The following is a 26204-nucleotide window of genomic DNA, read 5'->3' on the forward strand; positions in this document are numbered from 1 at the left end:
CTATAAGCCCAAGGAACTCCAACAGGGAAAATAGCCCAGTGAGAAAAAGGAAACAAGTAAAAAATGAAATATTTTAAGTACAGTAACATTAAAATATAAACAATTTAGCAAAACCAGAGGAAGAAAAATATGTATTAGTGTGCTCGAGTTTACCCTCAAGCAAGAGAACCCTATTACACTGGCCTTGGCGTATTAGAATGGTTTTAAGAAACCTTTATTCTATAGCATTTCGTAATGAAATAGATTTGTCAGAATGAATTCCTTTGAGCTGAGAAATGAAAATGACATGTTTATATTAAGTCATATTTTTACTGACCTGACATAACTGAATCTCATTTGATTACTGTTACTCTTCTGTCAGTTTGATAAAAATCTTTTTCTTTTACTTTCAGGTAAGATAATGATCATCTTCTTCTGTCTTTGCATTAAGAGGGAATCAGAGATCAAGGTTAGTTAACCCTTTTACTCCCAAAGGACATACTGGTACGTTTCACAAAAGCCATCCCTTTACCCCCTAGATGTACCGGTACGTCCTTGTAAAAAAATGCTATAAAAATTTTTATTTTTGATATTTTTTTTGAGAAAATTCAGGCATTTTCCAAGAGAATGAGACCAACCTGACCTCTCTATGATGAAAATTAAGGCTGTTAGAGCTATTTAAAAAAAATATACTGCAAAATGTACTGGGAAAAAAATAACCCCCTGGGGGTTAAGGGTTGAAAATTTTCCAAATAGCCTGGGGGTAAAAGGGTTAATACTAAGTTTCATTATATATTATTTTAAAAGATTATATCTTTAAATCGTTTTATTTTCTGATGTAATGTATATAATGACTTATAAATACACACAAAACATGTATATATATTCCATAATGATATAAACCGTGTATGAAAACTGTGTATATTTTATTAGATAACACAACTGAATTCATATCTTTGGTCCCTCCCTTGATAACACCTATGATAACCTGAGATAACTCCCAACAACAACTGAGATAACATTATTATGGTCACTGTCAAGATGAGTAATTTGATCAAAAAGGTGAATTAATTATCTGGGAGGAATTTTCAGATAGAATTGAAATAAAGATTAACCTTTTGGTCCCCTAAAAGTTGAACGGTTTTAAAGTGACAATAAAAGCTACTTTGTTTTACTGTGACAGAGGATAATTGAAGCTCTGAGGCTTCACCAACAATTAACCCAACTGAAACAATAATGCTTTCTTCCTCTTATACCACTAAATGAACATAAAGATGAGGTTTGTCACAGACTACTTGTCATTTGACAATTCTTCTTCGCTCAAGGGGTTAACTATTGCACTGTATTTGTTCAGTGGCTACTTTCCCCTTGGTAAGGGTAGAAGAGACTCTTTAGCTATGGCAAGCAGCTCTTCTAGGAGAAGGACACTCCAAAATCAAACCATTGCTCTCTAGTCTCGGGTAGTGCCATAGCTTTGTATCATGGTCTTCCACTGTCTTGTATTAGAGTTCTCTTGCTTGGGAGTACACTCTGGCACGCTATTCTATCTGATTTCTCTTCCTCTTGTTTTGTTAAAGTTTTTATAGTTTATATATGAAACATTTATTTTAATGTTGTTACTCTTCTTAGAATATTTTATTTTTCGTTTCCTTTCCTCACTGGGCTATTTTCCTTGTTGGGGGCTTATAGCATTCTGCTTTTCCAACTAGGGTTGTAGCTTAGCAAGTAATAATAATAATGATAATAATAATATAGGGTATCAAGAGCTATAACAATATATACTTATATATCTAGAAAAGTACCTTTGATCCCCCTCGAAATATGAGTATTATATTTATATTATTCAACCATTCATTTCTAAATCAGTAGATCAAGTCTTCACAAATAACAGGTTCAAAGAGAGAGAGAGAGAGAGAGAGAGAGAGAGAGAGAGAGAGAGAGAGAGAGAGAGAGAGAGAGAGAGAGAGAGAGAGAGAGAGAGAGAGAGAGACCTAAATTGAAAATATTTTTTAAAAATTCAACGTATAACGGCATATTCGTCTACGTTATCCCCTCCTACTTAAAAATTATAGTCATTTGCATTTCTAAAATCCTAACATCTGAAAACTTGTACATATCACAATTAAATAAAAGTTACTCAACCAAGTACATATGTTGGTGTTATCTTGTTAAATTTTGGCTGAGTCTTTAAGGTACACGATATCACTAACAGCCTTGAGAAGCATTAAGTGAAAATGGAAGAACTGGGAAATCTTATATTTTTTCAAGAGGACATAAAGAAAATGAAGTGAGTTTTCTTGTTAAGTAAATTCATGTAGTCTCTCTTTCATGGTCAGATCACGGGCATAAAGAATAAAACAATCGAATTATTATTATTATTATTTATTATTAGTATTAGCTAAGCTACAACCCTAGTTGGAAAAAGCAGGATATTATAAGGATATATAAGACATATGCACCAACACTCCTAACTCCCATTGAAAAGGTTTTGCGTCTTTATTTCACATTCCACAAAATAATCTTGTAAGTATTCTGGGGTCACTTTATTCTCTGTTAGTTATTCCATCGTATCCCGGGCCTTTCATCTCTTTAGATTTTTAATGATAGCTTCGACTTCAAACACAATGAAATCATTCATGGGCACATCAAGGTCTTATGTCCGTAATTTTCACTTTCAATTCTTGGCAACGCTGTCCAGACTGAACCATTAGATGGCAACACTGCTTTTGCTCTGCCGGATGAAGACTTTCTCTGCATTGTTGATAAAATCATCAGTTGGTGACTGCTGAAGAACTGCAAATTGAGAGAGAGAGAGAGAGAGAGAGAGAGAGAGAGAGAGAGAGAGAGAGAGAGAGAGAGAGAGAGAGAGAGGGGGGGGGAGCAGTCTAAATCCAGCAATCTTTGAGCATCTCACATTTTAATGAGGTTTTAAAACCTCTTTTGAGATGCGTGCTCACCCCCCCCCCCCCGCCATATCTCTCTCTCTCTCTCTCTCTCTCTCTCTCTCTCTCTCTCTCTCTCTCTCTCTCTCTCTCTCTCTCTCTTCACAAAGCTAATAATAATAATCCCAAACGGAGTTCTTTCCCATAAGAAAAAGTCTCCATCATAGGTCTAGTTGTTGTCAAGCGATATTGCAACAAACCATTGCTATTGTTTTAATGTAACTATTTCAGTTGTTGTTGCTGCTCCTGTCACAAGTAGCAACAACAGCAACAGAAACAACAGCAGAAGAAGAAGCAGAAAGTAAATAGCAACATTAATATCTGGTTGCTGTTTGATAAGAAAAGATTCGAGGTGTTTTGCGTATAGGCCTAGTTCTCTAATGCTAACGATAATAAGCCAGAGTAAAATTCGACTCTTAAACAGATCATATCTTTTTGCATCGTTCGTTTCCCTTTGACATCGCTCAAAAGAGAACTAATTAATTCAGTAATTAAAGTTGATAAATAAAGAAAAGAGACGATGAAATTCGAATGTCTCTTCTTGTGGTGCCTCCAGACATCATCGTTCATTCCCTTTAGACATCGATCAATAGAGGAAACACTTTCGATTCAGTCTAACCTCTATTTAGACTCATTTCGGGTTTAGACATTTTGAAATACGTCGATGAATTTTGAAATGGTTCAACATTGTGCCACATTGATCGTTTTTGTTCTTTCTCTAAATGGATCGTTGTTCAGGAACTGTTTTTTGTTCATGTTTTGTTCATGAGGGAAATTAAAAGGGAATTTGGACGATGAATTTATAATAATGATAATAATAATAATAATAAAATCTTTTTAATCTGGAAGACAATATTATTAATAATATGATTTGTAGATCTGATTTTAAAACCTTAAGAGTTACTACTACTTTAGCATTTACATGGCGACTAGCTGTTTCAAGGTTTAAAGGCCGCTCATGAATGGCAGAGGCAAGGGAAAGTGACATTGCCCCATCAAGCAGGACAATGCCCTAGACCAACCTTTAAACTAGTGCTTGTTTGTGGCGGTCTTTATTCCTATATCTGTCAAAATGTATTCTTTTTCTGTCCATTTGTCTGTCAATATGAAATCCTTTCCTGTCTTTCTCTGTCTGTCTCCTTCTATAATGATCGTTAACAGACTCTCCTTCCCTCTGTCTCTATTTCCCTAAGTGATTAACACTGTCTGTTAATCTGCCAATATCTCTTATTTTGGTGTTATCAATATTTATCTATTTTATCTGCTATTTCCCTTTATACCAATAGAAGACGCTGATGTTACACTTGATAGTCCTTGGCTCACTCCTCCTTTAGATTCCTTGTCCTGTGACGTCATCCAAAACAAATAGCCTGAGTGGACGTTCTTAAACTACTTCCTCGAATGTTTCAAAAGTTTTATTTATATTAAGTGTGCGATTATTTTAATCGGTTTAGTGAAGTGAATTTATCAATGATACTTCATTCATTCACTGGTGAGTAGTTTTGGGATATATTTGAATATGTAAAATGTGTTAAAACAATGTTTTTGGATGTATATGTGATGTGGGTTTTTTTTAGGATAGCCTACTAAGGTACTGAAAAGAGTTTTAAGCCACAGAATATTTACATATTTGAACTTAACCTGTATCAACAAAGAATTAGGTCATGACCTCTTAATTAAATTGGTCTTGTTCCTCTGTCTTCCAGTTTAACTTTGTATTCTGGCCTAAGTGAGTTTTGAAATAGAAAAAAAAGATTTTATCAATGTTAGGTCAACTCCTCTCCGGATGAGCCCTAGGTTGTAATACAATACAAATTTACCCACTAGGTTAGGTTAGGAAGGAAAGAGTTGTTTTAATGTTTGGTATTGCTAAGATCAAGTCTAAAGTGTTGAAAGGACAATGGATGAATGATTAGTTTCGGTAATTGTCTCCTTGAAAAAGGATTCCATGATAATCTATTCCAGTTTTTTTTTTCGGTATTTTGGAAAACTTTTTAAGTTTCATTTGGAATATTTAATTGTAGGGCATATTTATTGCTTGTGCCTAGAGGATGATGATGATAATAATAATGATAATATTAATAATAATTATTAATGATAATAATGAATAAAGATAATTAGTAATTAATAATATTTAATAATAATTAGTATTGATAATAATTAATAATAGTAATTAGTAATTAATAACAATTAATAATAGTAATATGTAATTAATAACAATTAATAATAATAATTGGTAAATAATAATAATTAATAAGAATGATAATAATTAGTTAATAATAATAATAATTGGTAAATAATAATAATTAATAAACGGATTTTGAGCGAAGCGAAAAATCTATTTTTGGGCTCAAGCCATGGCGTCCTGATGGAAGGTTCCTTTTTGGTAGCTTCCTTGGGTATATAACTACTAAATATTCCCAGAGAATTTAACCACAGGTTATCACAGAATTCTAACTTCTGGAGCGAGTATCCTAAAGGTGTCCCTTTAAGACATCGTATATCAACAGGGGACGCATGTATTAACGCGCCACATAGCTGTCTACACCCTACATAGAGTTAACACTTCGAAGTGTAGGGGCGGAGAATAGCTGGGGAGCCGTTCCACAGCTAATCTCGTTCGTGGCTACTTTTGGTACTCGAAACGTAAACAAACGGGCGCCATTGCTAAATGACGTCACGTCCGTCCTCATCCTGAAGCCAGTTGCTTGCCGATCACCATGATACAGCAGAGCAGGGTGGGACCTAAAAACTGGACGAAGTAGCAAGGAGGGTCCATCAGGACGCCATGGCTATCTCACCCAAAAATAGATTTTTCGCTTCGCTCAAAATCCGTTTTTTGGGCTCAAGCCATGGCGTCCTGATGGAAGAATACCAGAGAATCAATGTATCGGGGTATATTTTCCCCTTTAGTGTAAGTGCCGAGGGCTTTGAATAGAGTAAGCATGGTAATCTTGATAGAGGTACCGTGGGGCTGAAACTCCCTGCCCCCCTTGGCAGAGAAGTCCCAACGGACCATGCTGAGGATCAAAGTGGTTCTTGAAGGACTACCCACCTTGCTGGGAGAACGTGAAGAACTCAGAGACAAGACAGAATGGTTGCTATTCGTATAGGAACATTCTCAAAAAACAGACAAGTGGTGGTTAGGCACTTTATATTATAAGGAGAACAGTCTGCTCTCGAAGGTATAGCGCAAGTAAGTATTCAGTTAGGAATATTACATAGCAAGGGTGAGTATATAATAGGGATTGACCCCATTATCTTCATCTGTTTTATAGAGGAAAAGGGGAAGGATAATGAAACTATGACAACCATGTATTTCATAGTATAAGTAGGAGCGGATTGAGACGCACAAGTAAATAAAATAGAACTTTTTATTTCACAATTGCAGAATATGGTAATAAATGCAATAAGGTATGTAAAGGTATTTACAATAAAATTATAATGTACATAGTAATGAAAGACTTCGCTCTTGAATCTGAAAGGAAATTTCAAATTATTAGAAAGCACGGGTTCCAGAGGAACGTTAGTCTTTTAAAAGAAAAAACACATCATGCACTAGGCATACGGCACTCATGTGACGACTATGACATTTCACCTGAGAGAGAAGAACAGTTTATGAAAAACACTAAGTGTCTTTGAATTCACTACGTATCACGTGAGGGTCAACATAGGCACCCGAGGAGTTAGAGTCCCAAGTAACTCACTGTTCTATGCAGTTAGGTGCAGGTTTCATAACACTACCTGCGGCTACCACGAAATGTTTGACTTCATGCACTTGTTTCGCGTAATGCTTGAAGAAAACACGCGAGGATTTCCATCCTGTGAAACTCTTGAGGCTTTCGAAATCCGTACTCTGAAAGAAATTCAGAGACGATGCGACTTTTCTAGGATCATGACCTGCGGGTGTACTGTCAGGATCCGCTCTGCGAATGAAGTAGGTGATCTTCGCTCTTAGTTGTTTCAGTGACAGGTCGCTGCCCGATGTTTCTCCTTTGAAGAGTTGGCCTCCACCAAAGTCAGAAGTTCTACGAAGATAGACCTTGAGGCTCTCTACTGGAAATAGAGAGACATCTTCTTTCAGGGGGGAGATTCTCCAAGGGCCCCATCTTTTGGTGGGTAGTTCGTTTTTAGAGAGAAACGTCGGATCCGGGAAGAGGGTAAGGTCTCCTGAGTCTGTAAACAGAATGTGACCCTCGTCCCTTGATAATGCCACTATTTCGCCGACTCGGGCTCCTGAAGCAAGAGCAAAAAGAAATATAACCTTTTGAGTCAGATCCTTGAGAGGGCACGAATCATTGTCCAAACTGGAGGCAAAATGGAGCACCTTGTCCAGAGACCAGGAGATAGGTTTTGGTGGGGGTGCTGGGCGTAGACGAGCGCATGCCTTCGGCAGTTTATTGAAGATGTCGCTGGACAGATCAATCTGGAAGGCGTACATTAGTGGTCTAGTCAAGGCCGATTTGCAAGTAGAAATCGTGTTGGCTGCTAAGCCCTGTCCATGAAGGTGAATGAAGAAGGACATACAAAAATCGATGGTGATTTCCGTAGGATTTTTTGCCTTGACGAATGAGACCCATTTTCTCCAGGATGATTCGTATTGCCGTCGTGTGGATTTGGTCTTGTATTCCTCAAGGAAGTCTAGATTTTTCTTCGAGATCCCAAACCTTTTCTTCACGGCTAAGGAGAGAAAATCATGAGATGAAGGTCCCTGACTTTCTATGATGAAGCGAAGACAGTCGACTTCTGTACTTGCTGGGCGAGAACTGGGCCCGGGAGAGGGATCAGCGTGGGTTGTAGCTCCAGGACTAGGGGGTACCAGTTGCTCCGGGGCCACTTGGGAGCCACTAGGGCAGCTGTTCCTTTGAAGGTTCTCAGTTTGGAGACGACTTTTAGCAGAAGGTTGGTGGGAGGGAACAGGTAGATCCTGGACCATCTGTTCCAATCCAGTGACATGGCGTCCACTGCTTCTGCCTTGGGGTTCTCGTACGGGGCCACATATCGAGGAAGTTGATTGTTGTCGCTCGTTGCGAAGAGATCGATCTGGAGTTCTGGGACTTGGTGAGAGATGAAGGAGAACGATCTTGCGTCTAGAGACCATTCCGACTCTATTGGGTTTGTCAGTGATAGAGCGTCCGCCGTCACTTTGCGGAATCCTTGTAAGTGAACTGCAGACAGGTGCCATTTCTTCTTTTCTGCCAGACGGAAGATTGGAAGAAGTACCTGATTTATCTGGGGCGATCTCGAGCCCTGACGATTGAGACATCTGACTACCACCGAGTTGTCCAGAGTCAGACGGATGTGGATCGAGGGAGGCGGAGAGAGTTTCTTCAGGGTGAGAAGGACCGCCATGGCCTCCAAGATGTTGATGTGAAACGTCTTGAATAGGGGAGACCATGTTCTCTGAACCTGTCGTTGGTGGGAGTGACCTCCCCAACCCTCCAGTGAAGCGTCCGTGTGGATGTTGAGCGATGGAGGCGGGTGTTGAAGAGGAATGGACCTTTTCAGGGCCTTTGCTTCCGATCACGGCTTTAAGAGTAACCGAAGTCTGTTTGGGAGCCGTCTCTTGAGGTCTCTTCGAGCTATGGATGCAGAACGTCTCCAGACTCCCGCGGCATCCTTTAGGTGTGCGCGAAGCACTGGGTTTGTCACCGAGGCGAACTGTAGAGAGCCTAGAACTTGTTCCTGCTGTCGTCTTGAGATTCGTTTGAATTTCAGCTGTTTTCGGACAGACCCTGCTATTTCCTTCCTTTTCTCCTGCGGATGGAAAGGCGGTGTGACTGAAGATCCCAATGGATCCCCAACCATTGGAACTTCTGAGCTGGAGAGAGGCGAGATTTTTCGGCGTTTATCTTGAATCCCAGATGTTCTAGGAACTGGGTGACTTTGTTGCAGGATCGTACACAATCTTCGGGTGATGTCGCCCAGACCAGCCAGTCGTCTAGGTAAGCCATCACCTGGACGCCGCGAAGGCGGAGCTGTTGGACGATGGCGTCTGCCAGCTTGGTGAAGATCCGTGGGGCCACGTTGAGCCCGAAGGGCATGGCCCTGAAAGCGTAACTTTTCCTTTGGAGTCGAAATCCTAGGTAGGAGGAAGCGTGATGGTTCATTGGAACGTGCCAGTAGGCATCCGCCAGGCCCTTTGAGGCAGAAGGGTCCTTATTTGTTGAAGAGTCAGCATCTTGAACTTGTTGTTCGCAATGAACTTGTTAAGGGGGGATAAGTCCAGAATGACTCTGAGTTTGTCGGAGTCTTTCTTGGGGACGCAAAACAGTCTACCTTGGAACCTGGTGGACTTTACCCTCCTGATCACCTTCTTGTTCAAGAGTTCCAGGACGTACTCTTCCAGGAGGGGGGTTGACTGTTGGAAGAATTGCTGGAAGGCTGGGGGTTGTTGTGTCCAACTCCAGCCTAGTCCCTTCTTGACGATGCTGTGTGCCCAGGGATCGAAGGTCCAACGATCCTGGAATTGGCGGAGTCTTCCTCCCACCGGAAGCACTTCATTGCTTCTGGTTTCCCGAGGGTTTGCCACCTCGGCTGCTAGCTCCCCTCCCTCCTCTGCCTCTGGAGGGGCGGCGAGACGAATCTCTGCCGGAACCACTGATTGAGCCTCTACCTTTGGGACGAAAGGTAGTGGTGTGCTGCTCAAATGCAGGGGTGAAGACCGGTGACTGCGATACCACCGGTTGGGTGACTAGCTGAAAGGTCTGTTGTGGCTGAGCTGCCACTTGGGGAGTAGCGGAACCCGGAAACTGCCGTCTCTGTTGACGTTGCTGGGGTTTGGGCTTTTGAGGTTTCCTCTTAGGTTGAGGGCCATCGTCCTGAGAGGATTTCCTTTTCTTCGACATGCCCCACTTATGGAGAAGGTTCCTGTTCTCCGTGGCGGCCTTGTCAGCAATCTCTCTCACCAAGGAGGATGGAAAGAGGTATTTACCCCAGATATTGGAGGAAATCACCCTCCGGGGTTCGTGTTTCACCGTTGCGTTCGCGAACACGAATTCACGACAGGCTCTGCGAGCCCTAGTGAAGCTGTACAGGTCCTTCATTACCGTTGCCAAATGCGTTTTGGCTAGGACCATGTAGAAGTCCGGGATTCTAGTGTCTCCGGCCATGACTTCAAGCTGTACCTGGAGGGACAGCGATGCGGCAAGCCTCTCCTTCGTATCCTGTTCCCTACGAAGGAGGTGATCATTGAGCTTTGTGAGGTCCTCATTAAACTGACGACCGGCAACGTCAGGCTCTAACTTCCCACTGTGAATGTTGACTATGTCTTTCCAGTGTCTATCATCAGGGGGAACAGTAAGGGAGAAGGGTCTGCACTCCTCCAGTACAGGGCAAGGTTTCCCTTCTTCCACTGCTTTCAATACCGCAGTGAAGGCCTTTTCTATAAAGGGGAAGGTCGCATTGTTCGGCGTAACAAAGGTTGGGTGCTTTTTGCTAAGTGCCGGCATCTTGGAATTGGTGAAGCCCCTACTCTTCACCGTATTGGCTAGCATAGCCTGGGCCTTCGTGAGATCGAACACAATTACCTCCTTCGGTTCGGTCTCTTCTTTAGAGGCGGGTTCGGACCTGAGCCGGACGTAACAGTCCGGATAAGCCTCGAAATTCGGGAAGAATTCCACTTCTTCCAACACGATCGAGCCGACCTTCTCACTGATGAATATCTTGCCAGTGGTGATCGGCATATGTTCGGCATACCTCCATGGGTTAGTATCCGAGCAAGCAGGGAGGTCCTTAACCAAAATCCGTTTCGGTTGTTTAAAACTTCCTAAGTTAGACCTGAATAGCTCGTGGGTCTCGCGAAGTTTTCTTTCCATGAGGGCTTCAAGCATCTTGAAGACCACCTGAGTGCCTGATGGAAGAGGGTCCGGGGTGGCAGAAGTCGAAGGAACAGGTTCCTCGGCAGGTGCAAGAGTCGGTGTTGGGGTAGGAGTGGGAGCGACCTCATGCTTCGAATCAGGGTATTCCACCTGATCTTCCACATAGCCGAGCTCCTCGCCCATGAGGTTCCTCTCCGTCCCTTCCGACACTTCCGACATACGTTCCGCGTTGTCGGAATCTAAGCGGCACTCATGCATGGACTGGGCCATGACGATATCAGGTTCCACCACTATCTGGACGATGGGAATCTGATCACTGGGGACCACGGAGTCTTTAGATGCCTTTGGAAACAGCAAGGCCCTCAAATCTTCAGTGGCGAGATACGGTCCGGTGGCATTCTTCTGGAAGCCACGCACCCACTTGCGTAGCTTCTCTCGAGCGTTGTCCCTTGCCTCCGCTGAAGGAGGATCGTCGAACGCTTCGACCAGACGACTCTTGCAGACTGTACAGTGCTGCGGGTCCCAGAATTTCAGGTTGCTTTTCTTGGCGGCGCAGGGGGCGTGGGTCCGGGACGCCTTGTGCCCGTAGAAGTCCGGGCGCATCACTCCGCAAAAGTTGCTTTCGCACTTCATATACTCCTCCTGTAAAAGAAAGAGATCATGAGTACATGGAAGGCATAAGAATGACTTACATTACTCTAAAATTAAAATAACTTAATCTAAGTTTTTAAGCATTAAAAAGATTCATAAGGTATTATAATGCCTGAGAGTAGAGAGCGGGAAAGGAAGTACTGTAGATAGACACATACTTGTGAATCCCGCCCAGTCGTTTACCGTAACCTTATCAGTAGGCAATTTCTTTTGTGGTCGAAGGTCACAAAACGGAAATCCATATGGATAAGCCGTGGTGGGTAGAAGCTAAGCTTCTAACAGAAATTGCCCGCGAGGTGTATCAGGGACTGAGACCACTCAGATCCCTGGAGTAGAAGGGGAATAGGAGAAACCCCTTATTAGATATAGGTTCCGGCAATCGGCTGCACTAAGACACAGAGTATGCTGGAATGTTGTAATGTGCAATCAAACAGCATAGCCACAGATTTAGATGGTAAGACAATACCTATATATAGAAGTGGCTAAGCCATCTGGCTGCAGTATGTTGACTGTTGGTATGTTGTCGGCAGGTATGAGAAGGGGTGCATGTCCCTTAACGTCTCCGGAGGGTGCAGACCGACGGCACGCCGGAGGCCGGTCCAGTAGGGTGGAAGGCATCAAGACAGACACATTGAGTATCTAAAATATAATGCCATCGTGGCGACCGCCGGCACAGCGGCGGGTCGCCGGCAGGAGGCGGCGGCTCCGGCAGCCGAAGGCTGACGGCCTGGTGAGCTTGGATCAATTCATAAGATGGATATGTATATGGTTGTATACCTAGACCGCCGGCAATCAATGCCGGCATTCCGGTGGCCGGCTCCAAAGGTCGGCCAGCTGTTACTAGGTAAAAGGAGGGGTGGGACGTCGGCTGTATGCCGACGGAAGGCGGCAGCCTCCGGCACACGGAAGGCTGACGTCTTAGAGGGGGAAGGGCATCTTATGAAAGAATGTCGCCAGAGGTAAGGCGGCATCGCCGGCAGTAGAGGCGGGAAGGGACCGGCACCAGGATAGATGGAGAGAAAGGTAAGGAGGGATGGGAGGGGTAAGACCACATACCCCTCCGGCATCCCTCCGGAGAGAGTGCACTCATGATAGGAGTAGTTACTCCGAGCATCCGGCAGCAGGGGGCCGGCAGTCGAACGGGTGCTTGGGGTAACCCAAGGGAGGGTTAGAAGGCACTCAAGAGGTGGAAACCCCCCCCGGCCGGACCGCTGCCGGCGACTACCCCCATAGAACACTATGAAGGGTATGTGTACCAAAGCGGCCAGCTCAGCAGGAGAACAAGTTAGCCCTACCACTCCACCCAAGGGAGGAGTTGTAGGACTAAGGACATATGTGTATAGGCAAGCCTACACCAAGGGGATAGGTGGGGAGGGAGAAAGAGTGGTCTTTCATAGTGGAGGCTCTGTACAAGAACGGCCATCAAGGAGAGGGAGAACGCTCTCTAACCTAGGTTAGGTAACCAGAATGAGATTGGTACAGGAGTACCGTCTCAAACTATAAAAGTACAGAACTAGCCCCCAGAGCCTAACCTAGATAAGGAGGGTTAACTCCTAGGCTAGGTAGGTTGAAGGACGCATCGCAAGTTTGCAGGGAGGGAGGAGTAACCCAACCAGATGCAACTGAGGAAAGGCAGAGCCGTTCCTTATTTCTCGGTCGCAACCCTAAGGGGGGATCATTCCCTTAGGATAGACAGAGAAGCGATAAATACTCTGATTGTAGACAAGATTCCCCTATATAGAATGGGAAGCATGGCCACACAGAGGGAATGCCCGCAGGCAGGGGAATAGGGAGCATATAGGGGTTCCTACATTTAGGTTAGGTTGGAAAGATACGCAATCAACCCGGTCTCCTATATGGTCCCCGAAGGCGAAAACACTTACATCACAGTTAATAGTATGTTTAATAATGCCACAATCTTTACAACTTAACCTAGGATCACTGGTATATATCATGCATGAACACATGTGCTAGGCTATCTAGCCTAGGGGCTAAGCTAGCGATCTACTTTACTTTACTTTACGGGTTTATCTCTCGCCCTCCATCAAACACTAAAGGTCTGTTCAGGGGGGCCTTGGTGTGTGAAAAAATAATATCTTTCCAGTTAATATTTTGCTCTGTATCGTTATCAGTTATTTCGCTAGCATTTGTATTCAGGCTTAATAGTTTTCAGGTCACTATTATAACACTTTCTAAAAAGATAAGTCTTCAGGTTTTTCTTGAAAGCTGCCACATTATTGCTATTCTTGACATCGAGTGGAAGGTCGTTAAAGAGTCTCGGTGCAGCATAGCTGAACGTTCTTCCTCCTATTGCATGATTCACACTAATTTCGAATAGTCTATGTGGGTCATCAGCATGTCTAACTTACAGCGGCGCTGGTAGCTTCAGGGTAGGGGACCAAGCAATCACGAAGATATTTAGGCTTATCACTTGTAAGTGCTTTGTGAGTTAACAAGCAGATTTTAAATTCAATTCTAGCCTTAACAGGTAACCAATGTAGATCCATCAATGCAGGAGTTATTCTCTCCCTTAGTTTAATGCCTTTTATCAGTCTAGCCGCCCGATTTTGCACATTTTGAAGCTTTCTTAGTAGTGTATTGGGGAATTTGTAGTACAGAGAATTGCAATAATCAAGCCTTGATATTACATGACTCATCACTAAAATTTTTGTACTGCCCTCTGTTAAATATTTTCTAATAAATGCTATGTTTCTCAGGTGATAGTTACACACTTTCACTGTTCACAATTTGGTCCCTCATTGACAAATTACAATCTATCAGTAGCCTACACCCAAATTTTTCACAACAGGCACAATCCCAACATCAGCATCACCAATTTTTATTTTTCAATATTAATCTTACCCGATAATCATGTAGCTGTCAACTCCGTTGCCCGACAGAATTCTACGGAAGGGATACGCCAGCGATCACTATACTAGAAGGGGGTGTACTCACCAGCGCCACCTGTGGCCAGGTACTGCAGTACTTCTTGTTGACACCACCTCAATTTTTCCTCTGTCGTACTTCCGGCAAGGCGTTCATGGATACGCTTATAATTTTGGAGTCTTGTTCACGGTTTTTGGTGAAGTATTGCTCTAAGATTTCAGCTTTCACTATACTGGAAACTTGTCTATTAGCTTAGATAGCTTTTATATTGATTTGATTAATGGTTAACGATCTTTTGCTTTAATTGGAATCCCCCTTGACTGTTCTTTGATTCAAGATGTCTGACCTTTCTCAAGCCCCTCCCCAAAGACGATGTAGGACTTGTATTAGGCGTATTCCGAAGGCCTCGGTTGATCCTCACACCGTTTGTTCCGACTGTAGGGAAAAATCCTTTCAGTTGGAAGATCGATGTGAGGAATGCGCCGGACTTTCGGAACTTGATTTTGTTCGATTCCTAAAGTATACCACTAAGTTAGAGAGAGAGAGAGTTAGGAGGAGTTCGGCTCGCTCTTCGCTTTATTCCTCACCTCATGATCCTCAACCTTTTCCTCCCCCTGTAGTGGCTACCCCCGAACCTACTTTTTGTGCTCAGCCTGATATGTCTGATGTTTTACGTGCCATTCAGGCTTTAGGTGATAAGGTGGAGTCGGTAGTGAGTGACCACAAGTTCCTCTTGGCGGACGTCAAGGAACTAAAAGTGAAAAGTGCAGTGGGAAGTGGTAGTGCCAGTGCTGTGCCGAGTGTTAGTGTCAGTGTCAGTGTTGTGCGTGAGGGTACTTCTGTGCGTGCCAGTCGTCCTCCCAGTCCGGGACCTCTTGCAAGCTCCCAAGCCCAGGGGAGAAGCAATGTCGAAGGGCAAAAGGGTTCGGCAGGCCTTGATCGGCGCACAGAAGTATCCTCGGTGGTTGCGGGCGTATCTTACGGAGATCGTCACTCCCACTCTCAGACGATTGAGCCTTTAATTTCCTCGTCTGCAGTTCCTTTCTCGGGGAGAAAACGCTGGACCCGGGTCTCAAGACCTCTTAAACGTAAAGTCCAAACCTAACGAGTTCAACAGCCCGGATGTAGTCATTGGGCTAGCTCTGACTCGCCGCAGTCATCAGGTGACTGCACACCTCCTAAGAGAGGTAAGGCGATGCCTCAACAGACCTCAACTTCTGTTAAGGCTTTGCCTCAACAGACCTCATCGTCTGTTGATCCCAAGATGGCTTTGCTGCAGTCCATGCAGTCGCAGCTTGCGGTCTTAATGAGTGAGTTTCAGGCAGAGAAGGTTACACCTCCGCCTGCGAGCGCTCCTCCTCCTCTCCGCAGTCCAGTCTGCCAGACGTACGAAGTTGAGGTTCCTCAAGCTACCTCCATGCGTGAGCTACCGCGTTGGGAGTTGCCAGTTACCAGCGTTGTGCAGCAACCTCCTCAACAATGGGGACAGGAGTCTTATGCCTTACAACCTCCTCTTCCCTTGAGACAAGAGTTTCTTGCAGTAAGACCATCCTCCAGGCAGCAACCTCTTGAGGTACGACAACCTCTACCATCCTTGAGGCAGCCACCTCAGCTCTCGCAGCTGCTACCTCAACTCTCGAGGCAAGCACCTCAAGAACCTCAACTCGTGAGACAGGAACCGCGTTCTGCGCAGCCGCCACCTCAACTCTCGCAGCTCACACCTCAAGAACCTCAACTCGGGAGACAGAAATCTCTTACTGCGCAGCCACCTCAACCCTTGAAGCAAGCGCAACTCTTGAGACAGGAACCTCATGCAGTGAGTCAGCCACCTCAACGCATGCATCTACCACCTTCTCCTCTACTTGACCAGTCTTTGCAGCCTGCTCCTCAGGTTTTACTTCAGTCGCCTCTCACCACACTTGCTCCTCAAACCGCCGCAGTACCTCCTTCATCCCAGCCTCATGACTTTGTCATTAACAGCCCTCATCCTCTTCAACAGAGACTTGAGGATGAGACCGCAAGTGTTTATGCACCCGCTTGTCAGGCTTCTGCTGTTCAGCATACCGCTGTAACTTTACCTCTCGCTTCTCAACACTCAGGTGATGAGGTTTCGGAGGAGGAAGCTGCGCACCTAGATGATCCCTCTTCGGACGTGGAGGAACCCAAGTCGTCACCACCCTCCATTGACTTTCGCAAGGTCCTGGCTCTTTTCAGAGAGGTTTACCCGGATCATTTTGTTTCTGCTACCCCTCGCTCTCCTCCATCAGAGTTTTCTCTAGGCATGCAAACTGTTAAGTCGGCCTACACTAAGCTCGTCTTTGCTAGATCCTCTAAGAGAGCTTTAAGAATGTTAGGGGATTGGTTACAGTCCAAACAACAACTAGGGAAGACTTCATTTATGTTTCCCCCTACTAAGCTCACTTCTAAGGCGGGCGTATGGTATGCCACAGGAGAGGAACCAGGCTTGGGAATCCCTGCCTCTGCCCAGGCTGACTTCTCAAGTTTGGTTGACTCTCCACGCAGATCGGTTATGAGGCGCTCTAAGGTCTGCTGGACCTTTTCCGACTTAGACCACTTCTTAAAGGGTGTCTTTCGCGCCTTTGAGATTTTCAATTTTCTCGACTGGTGCCTGGGGGCCTTGAGCAAGAAGACTGCCCCTGCTGACAAGGACTCGGCCATGCTTATAATGTCCTGTATGGATAAAGCTATTCGCGATGGGTCAGGCGAACTTGCCTCCATGTTTGTTTCGGGAGTACTCAAGAAAAGGGAACAACTGTGCACTTTCCTTTCCACTGGTATCACCTCTTGTCAAAGGTCTCAGTTACTTTTTGCTCCGCTTTCTAAGTTCCTGTTTCCTGAGGAGCTTATCAAGGAATTGTCTGCGGCCCTTATTCAGAAGGACACTCATGACCTTGTGGCCTCTTCAGCTCGTAAGGCTAAGGTTGCTCCTTCGGTTCCTAGAACTTACCGCACCCCAGTGACCGATACTCCTGCTACAAGATTTATTCCGCCCTTTCGTGGCAGAGCCCCCAGCCGAGGAAGTACCCGTCCAGACACTTTCAGGGGCAGGTCTAAGAAAGGTCCCAAGCCTTCGAAAGGCAAACACTGACTCTCCTCCTCTCCAGACAGCAGTAGGAGCCAGACTCAAGATCTTCTGGCAGGCTTGGGAAAGAAGAGGTGCAGACGCCCAGTCTGTCAAGTGGCTAAGGGAGGGTTACAGGATACCATTCTGCCGCAATCCCCCTCTGACCACTTCTCCCATCAACCTCTCTCCCAACTACAAGCAAAAGGACAAGAGGCTAGCGTTACACCAGGAGGTGTCGCTCCTGTTACAGAAGAAGGCAGTAGTGATAGTCCGGGACCATCAATCCCCGGGCTTCTACAACCGTCTCTTTCTGGTGGCCAAGAAGACAGGAGGTTGGAGACCGGTGCTGGACGTCAGTGCGCTCAATGCTTATGTCACCAAGCAGACGTTCACTATGGAGACGACGAAGTCGGTCCTAGCAGCGGTCAGGCAGGAGGACTGGATGGTCTCGTTGGATCTGAAAGACGCTTACTTTCACGTTCCTATTCATCCAGACTCCCAACCTTTCCTGAGATTCGTTTTTGGAAAGGTTGTGTACCAATTCCAAGCCCTGTGTTTTGGCCTAAGCACAGCACCTATGGTGTTTACGCGTCTGATGAGGAATATTGCAAAATTCCTCCACTTAGCGGACATCAGAGCCTCCCTTTATTTAGACGACTGGCTGTTAAGAGCCCCCACAAGTCGTCGCTGTCTGGAGAGTCTCAACTGGACTTTGGACTTGATCAAGGAACTGGGTCTTTTGGTCAACTTAGAAAAGTCCCAGCTTATTCCCTCCCAATCCATCGTTTACCTGGGAATGGAGATTCGGAGTCAGGCTTTTCGGGCTTTTCCGTCGGCCCCAAGAATCAGCCAAGCCCTAGAGTGCATTCTGAGCATGCTGAAGAGGAACAGATGCTCGGTGAGACAGTGGATGAGTCTAACAGGGACCCTGTCATCATTAGCCCTGTTCATCGAGTTAGGGAGACTCCACCTCCGCCCTCTCCAATTCCATCTAGCAGCTCACTGGGACAAGGATTTAACGCTCGAAGCGGTCTCTATCCCTGTCACCGAGGAGATGAAGACTACTCTCATGTGGTGGAAGACCAACATCCTTCTCAAGGAGGGTCTATCGTTAGCGATTCAGACCCCCAATCTTCATCTCTTTTCGGACGCATCAGACTCGGGCTGGGGCGCGACCTTGGACGGACAGGAATGCTCGGGAACATGGACCAAGGAACAGGAAACGCTTCACATCAACTGCAAGGAGCTGCTGGCAGTTCATCTGGCCTTAATGAACTTCAAGTCCCTCCTGCTGAACAAGGTGGTGGAGGTGAACTCCGACAACACCACAGCCTTGGCATACATCTCCAAGCAGGGAGGGACCCATTCGAGGAAGCTGTACGAGATAGCAAGGGACCTCCTCATTTGGTCAAGAAGTCTAAACCTCACTCTGGTTACGAGGTTCATTCAGGGCAATATGAACGTCTCGGCAGATCGCCTCAGCAGGAAAGATCAAGTCATCCCCACGGAATGGACCCTTCACAAGAGCGTGTGCGACAGACTTTGGACCTTGTGGGGTCAGCCAACGATAGATCTGTTCGCCACCTCCATGACCAAGAGGCTCCCTTTATACTGTTCCCCAGTTCCAGACCCAGCAGCAGTTCACGTGGATGCTTTTCTGCTGGATTGGTCCCATCTCGACCTATATGCATTCCCGCCGTTCAAGATCATCAACAGAGTCATTCAGAAGTTCGTCTCTCACGAAGGGACACGGCTGACGCTGGTTGCTCCCCTTTGGCCTGCAAGAGAATGGTTCACAGAGGTACTACAATGGCTGGTCGACGTTCCCAGGACTCTCCCTCTAAGAGTGGACCTTCTACGTCAACCTCACGTAAGGAAGGTACACACAAACCTCCACGCTCTTCGTCTGACTGCCTTCAGACTGTCGAAAGACTCGCTAGAGCTAGAGGCTTTTCGAAGGAGGCAGCCAGAGCGATTGCCAGAGCAAGGAGGATATCCACTCGTAGAGTCTACCAATCCAAGTGGGAAGTCTTCCGAAGCTGGTGCAGAGCCAATGCAGTTTCCTCTACCAATACCTCTGTAACCCAAGTTGCTGACTTCCTGTTACATCTTATGAATGTTAGATCTCTTTCGGCTCCTACGATTAAAGGGTACAGAAGTATGTTGGCTTCAGTTCTCTGCCACAGAGGTTTGGATCTTTCCTCCAACAAGGACCTGCAAGACATCCTTAAATCTTTCGAGACTTCTAAAGAACGTCGTTTGTCCACTCCAGGCTGGAATCTAGACGTAGTCTTAAGGTTCCTTATGTCTCCTAGGTTCGAACCTCTCCAGTCAGCTTCCTTCAAAGACCTTACTCTCAAAACTCTTTTCCTCGTCTGCCTTGCGACAGCCAAAAGAGTTAGTGAGGTTCACGCCTTCAGCAAGAACATAGGATTCACATCCGAATCAGCAACATGTTCTTTACAGCTCGGAATTTTAGCTAAAAATGAACTTCCTTCACGTCCTTGGTCTAGATCGTTCGAAATCCCTAGCCTTTCCAACATGGTGGGTAACGAGCTAGAGAGAGTTCTTTGCCCTGTCAGAGCTCTGAAATATTATCTTAAAAGGTCAAAACCTATACGAGGACAGTCAGAGGCCTTATGGTGTGCCATCAAGAAACCTTCGATGCCTATGTCCAAAAACGCTGTTTTGTATTATATAAGGCTTCTGATTAGAGAAGCTCATTCTCACATGAAGGATGAAGACCTTGCTTTGCTGAAGGTAAGGACCCACGAAGTGAGAGCTGTAGCCACTTTGATGGCCTTTAAACAGAACCGTTTTCTGCAGAGTACTATGGATGCAACTTATTGGAGGAGCAAGTCAGTGTTTGCATCTTTTTATCTCAAAGATGTCCAGTCTCTTTACGAGAACTGTTACACCCTGGGACCATTCGTAGCAGCGAGTGCAGTAGTAGGTGAGGGCTCAGCCACTACATTCCCTTAATCCCATAACCTTTTTAACCTTTCTCTTGAATGCTTTTATTGTTGTTTTTTGGGTTGTTACGGTAGGCTAAGAAGCCTTCCGCATCCTGTTTGATTTGGCGGGTGGTCAATTCGTTCTTGAGAAGCGCCTAGGTTAGAGGTTGTGTAGAGGTCCTTTAGTATGGGTTGCAGCCCTTTATACTTCAGCACCTTAGGGTTGTTCAGCCTCCTAAGAGGAACGCTGCGCTCAGTAAGGAAGACGAACTTATTAAAGGCAGAGTAATGGTTCAAGTCGACTTCCTTACCAGGTACTTATAATTTCATTGTTATTTTGAATAACTAATAATATGAAATACGGGATACTTAGCTTACTGTTATACATGTACACTGGTTTTCACCCACCTCCCTGGGTGTGAATCAGCTACATGATTATCGGGTAAGATTAATATTGAAAAATGTTATTTTCATTAGTAAAATAAATTTTTGAATATACTTACCCGATAATCATGATTTAATTGACCCACCCTTCCTCCCCATAGAGAACCAGTGGACCGAGGAAAAATTGAGGTGGTGTCAACAAGAAGTACTGCAGTACCTGGCCACAGGTGGCGCTGGTGAGTACACCCCCTTCTAGTATAGTGATCGCTGGCGTATCCCTTCCGTAGAATTCTGTCGGGCAACGGAGTTGACAGCTACATGATTATCGGGTAAGTATATTCAAAAATTTATTTTACTAATGAAAATAACATACTTTGAAATAACTGGTAATTCTTCAAAGCCACCTTTGTGCCAAAGAACATACATTCTGTTTTATCATCATTTAATTTGAGCTTTTTCCTCTGCATCCATGTTTTTATTTCAGTCATTATCTCATCAATTTTCTTCTCTGTATCTTGTGTCATTGAAATTGAGAGGTAAAACTGAGTATCATCTGCATATAGTTTAAAACCCACTTTTTGTTTTTTCAAGATGTGTGATAGCTCGATAGTATTTATGTTGAACAAGATAGGGCCCAGAACACTACCCTGTGGTACACCCTTCATAAGAATTCTCTCATTGGATCGGTTTCCAGAAACTTCTACAATAGTCTTCCTGTTCACTAAGTAACTTCGCAAAAATTTCAGTGCTTCCTCAGTCACTCCAATAGACTTTAAGTCAAGTAAGTACTCGTGCACAACAGTGTCAAAAGCAGCACGAAGATCTAACATAATCAAAATTCCACACTTTCCCCCATCAAGAAGACCTATCATATCATTCATTATTGAGCATAAGGTAGTTTCTGTAGAATGATTAGCTCTGTAGGCCGATTGATTTTCCGGGAATACCTCTAAGTCATCAATATGCGCCCATAATTGCTCACTTATGACTTTTTCAATAAGCTTTGACATGCAGGATAAATTTGAAATGGGCCTATATGAATTTAGCTCGTTTACATCACCTTTTCCTTTGTAAATTGGTTTGATCAACTCAGTTTTTTCACAGCTAGGAAAACAGGATTGTGATATACTTAGGTTAATTATGTTCAGGCAAATATTATATACAACTTGCTTGTTTGGAGCTTCACTTATTGAACTGTTTGGGAAAGGGTCGTTTCCACAATATGTATTCTTCATCTCTCTCATAACCTTTAACAAGTCGCACATATTTATTTCCTTAAATTTTATTAACTTGTTTCCCTCCTTCACTGGCATAGCAGACTGTCCTTCCAAGTGATTTTGGGGGAAACCTCTATAGATTTTATCAATTTTTTCATTGCAGAATATAGCAAATCTCTCTGCACAAACATTGTCAGGGAAGACATATTTTTTCTTTAATCCCATCAAATCATCTAGGTTTTTGTGAAAGTCCTCTCTCTCTCTCTCTCTCTCTCTCTCTCTCTCTCTCTCTCTCTCTCTCTCTCTCTCTCTCTCTCTCTCTCTCTCTCTCTCTCTCATGTGTAGGTCTATCCTATTTCCTATTATCAAGTCCTGCTAAGCTTGATTTAGTTGATCATTTCTAGGTTTTTTGTTTATCATGTTCGAAAGCATATTGGTCATTTATTGTCAAATTCACACTATCGAAGCCCACACTCACAACAAAAAAATTCTTCAGCTTCCTCTTGAAAGCCTTAATATTTTCAATCCTTCGGATGTCTCTGGGGAGCTTATTTAAAGGCTTTAGAGCCTAGAGTAGACATATATCTAGGTTCGAATAATTTGAAGCAGTCTGTAACTTTTCTCGTGTCGACCACGATTTGTTGGCTACACAACATGTAGCAATTCTCTTAGATATTTTGGACGTCCTGTTCTCCATAATCTATTGTACATCATTTAAACTTCATTTAATCAAATAGGCAGCCAGTGTAAATCAATTAACATAGGAGTGATCCTTCCTCAAGGTGGGGACACCTTTTACCAGTCTTACTCCTCTTTATTATGTTTTGTCATTTCTTAAGTTGTACTTTTGGTATTCCTCTAGACCTGACTGTAGTTGTGGGCTACATGTTGTGACGTATAATGATGGATATTATATTCTAAATCAATGTTTCCTAAACTCTTTTTTCTGCCATTTCCCCCTGCACCCAGTTCAACCATCCAAATTTCCCCCTTCATGTGTATGAGGGAAAAGAGTAGTTAAAACACACTTGAGACTATTTACTGATTTATTTTTCTAATGTACAAATATACTGATAAACATATAATTAGAGTAAATTGAATAGAGAGCTGCCCTCATGCCCACTCTCGCCTGCCTCAGAAATGGGCATGACACCCCAATTCTCCCCTTGAATATAATGTCAGTGAGAACTGATATGATCATATTTCAATTGAATGGCTAACAAATAATTCCCCCACCTACTTTAGTTAGTTGGTAGTGTAATAATTTCCCCCCTGGAAGCTTCAATTTTCCCCCCAGGGGGAAATTTCCCCCAGTTTGAGAACCACTGTTCTAGAAATTAAATAGGCCTATCAGATTTTATTTTACCTCAGGGATTTTGAAACTTTTTAAGTGATTTATATCTTGAATGGTGAAAAATATGGTTCTTGGCTAAAGCTTAATTTCAAAGTGAGGAGGAGTACTGTAGAAATTGTTGTGAACTTCTTAATCTATCATAATCATCAACAGAATGTTGATGTAAACGAATATGTAATATTTTGTAAATACTTTTAGAGAGAGAGAGAGAGAGAGAGAGAGAGAGAGAGAGAGAGAGAGAGAGAGAGAGAGAGAGAGAGAGAGAGAGAGAGAGAGAGAGAGAGAGGTGTTAATGCAACCTTAACAAACCTATCATTAACTGGTATCTAACGATTTCATTCTTCGTCAAACCAAAGCAACTGTGGAACAGCCAACGTAAAATGGCTTCAGATAGTTGAATCCCTTTCTTTGTTTCTTGTATGCAATCTCAGGTTTTCTGGATAGCGAAAGGGACTAACATTACATTAACCTTGATTAGTTTTCCTCAAAAACCTTTTTTTCTTATAAAAGACTCACAACTCGAAAATATGAGGGAAAAGTAAGTGAATCATATGATTTATTTCAAGACTTCTTGATGGGATAATAAAAGATTGCTTAATAAATATCTTGCTTAAATACATTCCAGTGATATCGAACCTATGCTATACGAGGTACAAGTATACTTAACATACTCATGTGCGTTGAAAGACTTACTAAAATTATTTGGATTTGCTGGTAAAGAATATATTTGACTAAACTGGTTTCGGTGGAAAGATTTGCAGTGAGAAAACACGTCAAAAGAGTATAAGAGTAGTTTGTTAAACACTGAAATGCCTGGAGGGAACACTCAATTATAAAGGTTCCTTTGGTCAGGAACAAGAGGAGGAATTTCAAACACCAACTAAACAAACAAGACTTTAGAAATAGTCGAAAAAAAAGAATGTAAAACCGTTTGAGCAAATACCATTTCGACAAAATAGAGATATTGCCAATATTCTATCATAGTTATGTCTCTCTCTCTCTCTCTCTCTCTCTCTCTCTCTCTCTCTCTCTCTCTCTCTCTCTCTCTCTCTCTCTCTCTCTCTCTCTCTCAGCATCAAATCCATTGAAATATTAAATATTCATTAGTGTATCCCAAGATTTAAATTATTTGTAAGTTTAGATGAAGTCAGCCTCATGTCATCTCAGCACTTACACAGAAGTGGTTGGTAGAAAAAGAGGATTAATTTTGATCTTTAAGATAATCTATACCACTAATACATTGAAATTAAGTTTAGATTAAAGTAGGAAATGACCGCGATAAAAGCCCAAGTAGGAACACGGCTTTTTATACAAGTTTTTAGAAAATATTCTTGGGAAAACCTTTATAGACTATTTATTTTGTATGCAACTCTGTTTTTTCTCATATTCCAATAGCAGACTTATAATTGCCTCATTAGTAATGACCAATTAGCTCCTACTGTAAGGGGGTTGGGGTTCCTAGCCTGTTTGTTTTTGGACTAACCAGACAGAAATGGTTTTCTACATACAGTATTTGTTCTTCGTTTAAGAGGACGCACCTACTCGTTGTCAGTGAACTGTGAAATCTAAAAAAAAAAAAAAAAAGTTTTTAATCTGAGAATTGGAAGCCTTATTTAGTAATTAATACCAACGGTCTTTGTTCAGTATCAAGGTAAAAAGTTGAATTAATTTTGTTACTAAGTGATGATTATCTTTAATGGGGAAATACAGGCGACATTATCATTTTGATATTAAAACCTTTTCATTAGTGGTCCACATGATTGCATGAATCTTCAATACTGAAGGACATACTTTGTGGATTAGGCAATTTGAATCGAAGGTGTTCCTTTAACTCTCTAATAATTAGCAGAAAAAAATGCAGAACTGTATTTTATTATGTTAAATGATAAGTGCTTCTGTTTTTTTAACAACTATAAAATTAATGGAGATGCTACTACAATTATAATTTTAATTTAACAGCGTATATATTCTTAACTTAATTGTTCATATATGAAATTTTGTTAAAGAAAGACTCAAAATGGTTGAGCATTGGTTTCACAATCTTGTAATGTAGACTATAACATCATATAGCAGTGGGAATCTTTATTTAAAGTTACAATTTAGTTTAATGACCACTTTTTGTTTTTTCAAGATGTGTGACAGCTCGATAGTGTATATGTTAAACAAGATAGGGCCCAGAACACTACCCTGTGGTACACCCTTCATAAGAATTCTCTCACTGGATCGGTTTCCAGAAACATCTACAACAGTCTTCCTATTCACTAAGTAACTTCGCTAAACTTAACCTGCTCTAGTGTAGTAATACAACCAACTATTTTGAGTGTACATCTCCATTCTATACATATTTATTCAAAATTCGATGTATTATGTGAGTATATATTTACTTACATACAAAAAAAAATCTATAAAACAATAAACTATACAACAATATCAATAAGAAATTTACAAAAATAGCCCACGGGGAAATTGGTGCAAACTATGCCGATGAGGAATCCGCTTCCGCAGACGAAATTTCCGCACTTGGGCAACACCAGCCACTGTAAATAGCCTCTCATATAGTTTGGTCAATATGTGAACATTTAATGTTTTCGTTTTGAAATCGAGGTATGATTTAGATTTTGAATTTATTTGTCTTATTTTCTTTGAGATATTGACTGGTTATCCAGTGATGTTTCATACTTTTCAAATGACTAATTAATAGTTCAAAAGTGACATATTCTAGCCCTTTTGCCGTGAAGGATAGATTCTAAATAGGTTTTGGTGTTGAAGTTTCTGGAAACCGATCCAGTGAGAGAATTCTTATGAAAGGTGTACCACAGGGTAGTGTTCTGGGCCCTATCTTGTTCAACATATACACTATCGAGCTATCACACATCTTGAAAAAACAAAAATAATCAGGAGCACTTTTAAGAATGGGTGTGGCTGTAACCAC

General features: G+C 43.0%; 1 long non-coding RNA gene across 2 annotated transcripts in view; it reads left to right on the plus strand.

Moving 5' to 3' along the window:
* Positions 1-25542, plus strand: part of LOC137633989 (uncharacterized) — a 90573-nt gene extending 65031 nt beyond the window's left edge. For both annotated transcript variants that reach the window (XR_011042406.1, XR_011042405.1), the window contains exon 3: positions 25404-25542. This is a non-coding gene — a long non-coding RNA (uncharacterized lncRNA). The remainder of the gene's footprint in view (positions 1-25403) is intronic.
* Positions 25543-26204: the final 662 nt, after the last annotated feature.

The sequence above is a fragment of the Palaemon carinicauda genome, chromosome 43 (assembly GCF_036898095.1).
Source record: "Palaemon carinicauda isolate YSFRI2023 chromosome 43, ASM3689809v2, whole genome shotgun sequence".
Classification (NCBI taxonomy): domain Eukaryota; kingdom Metazoa; phylum Arthropoda; class Malacostraca; order Decapoda; family Palaemonidae; genus Palaemon; species Palaemon carinicauda.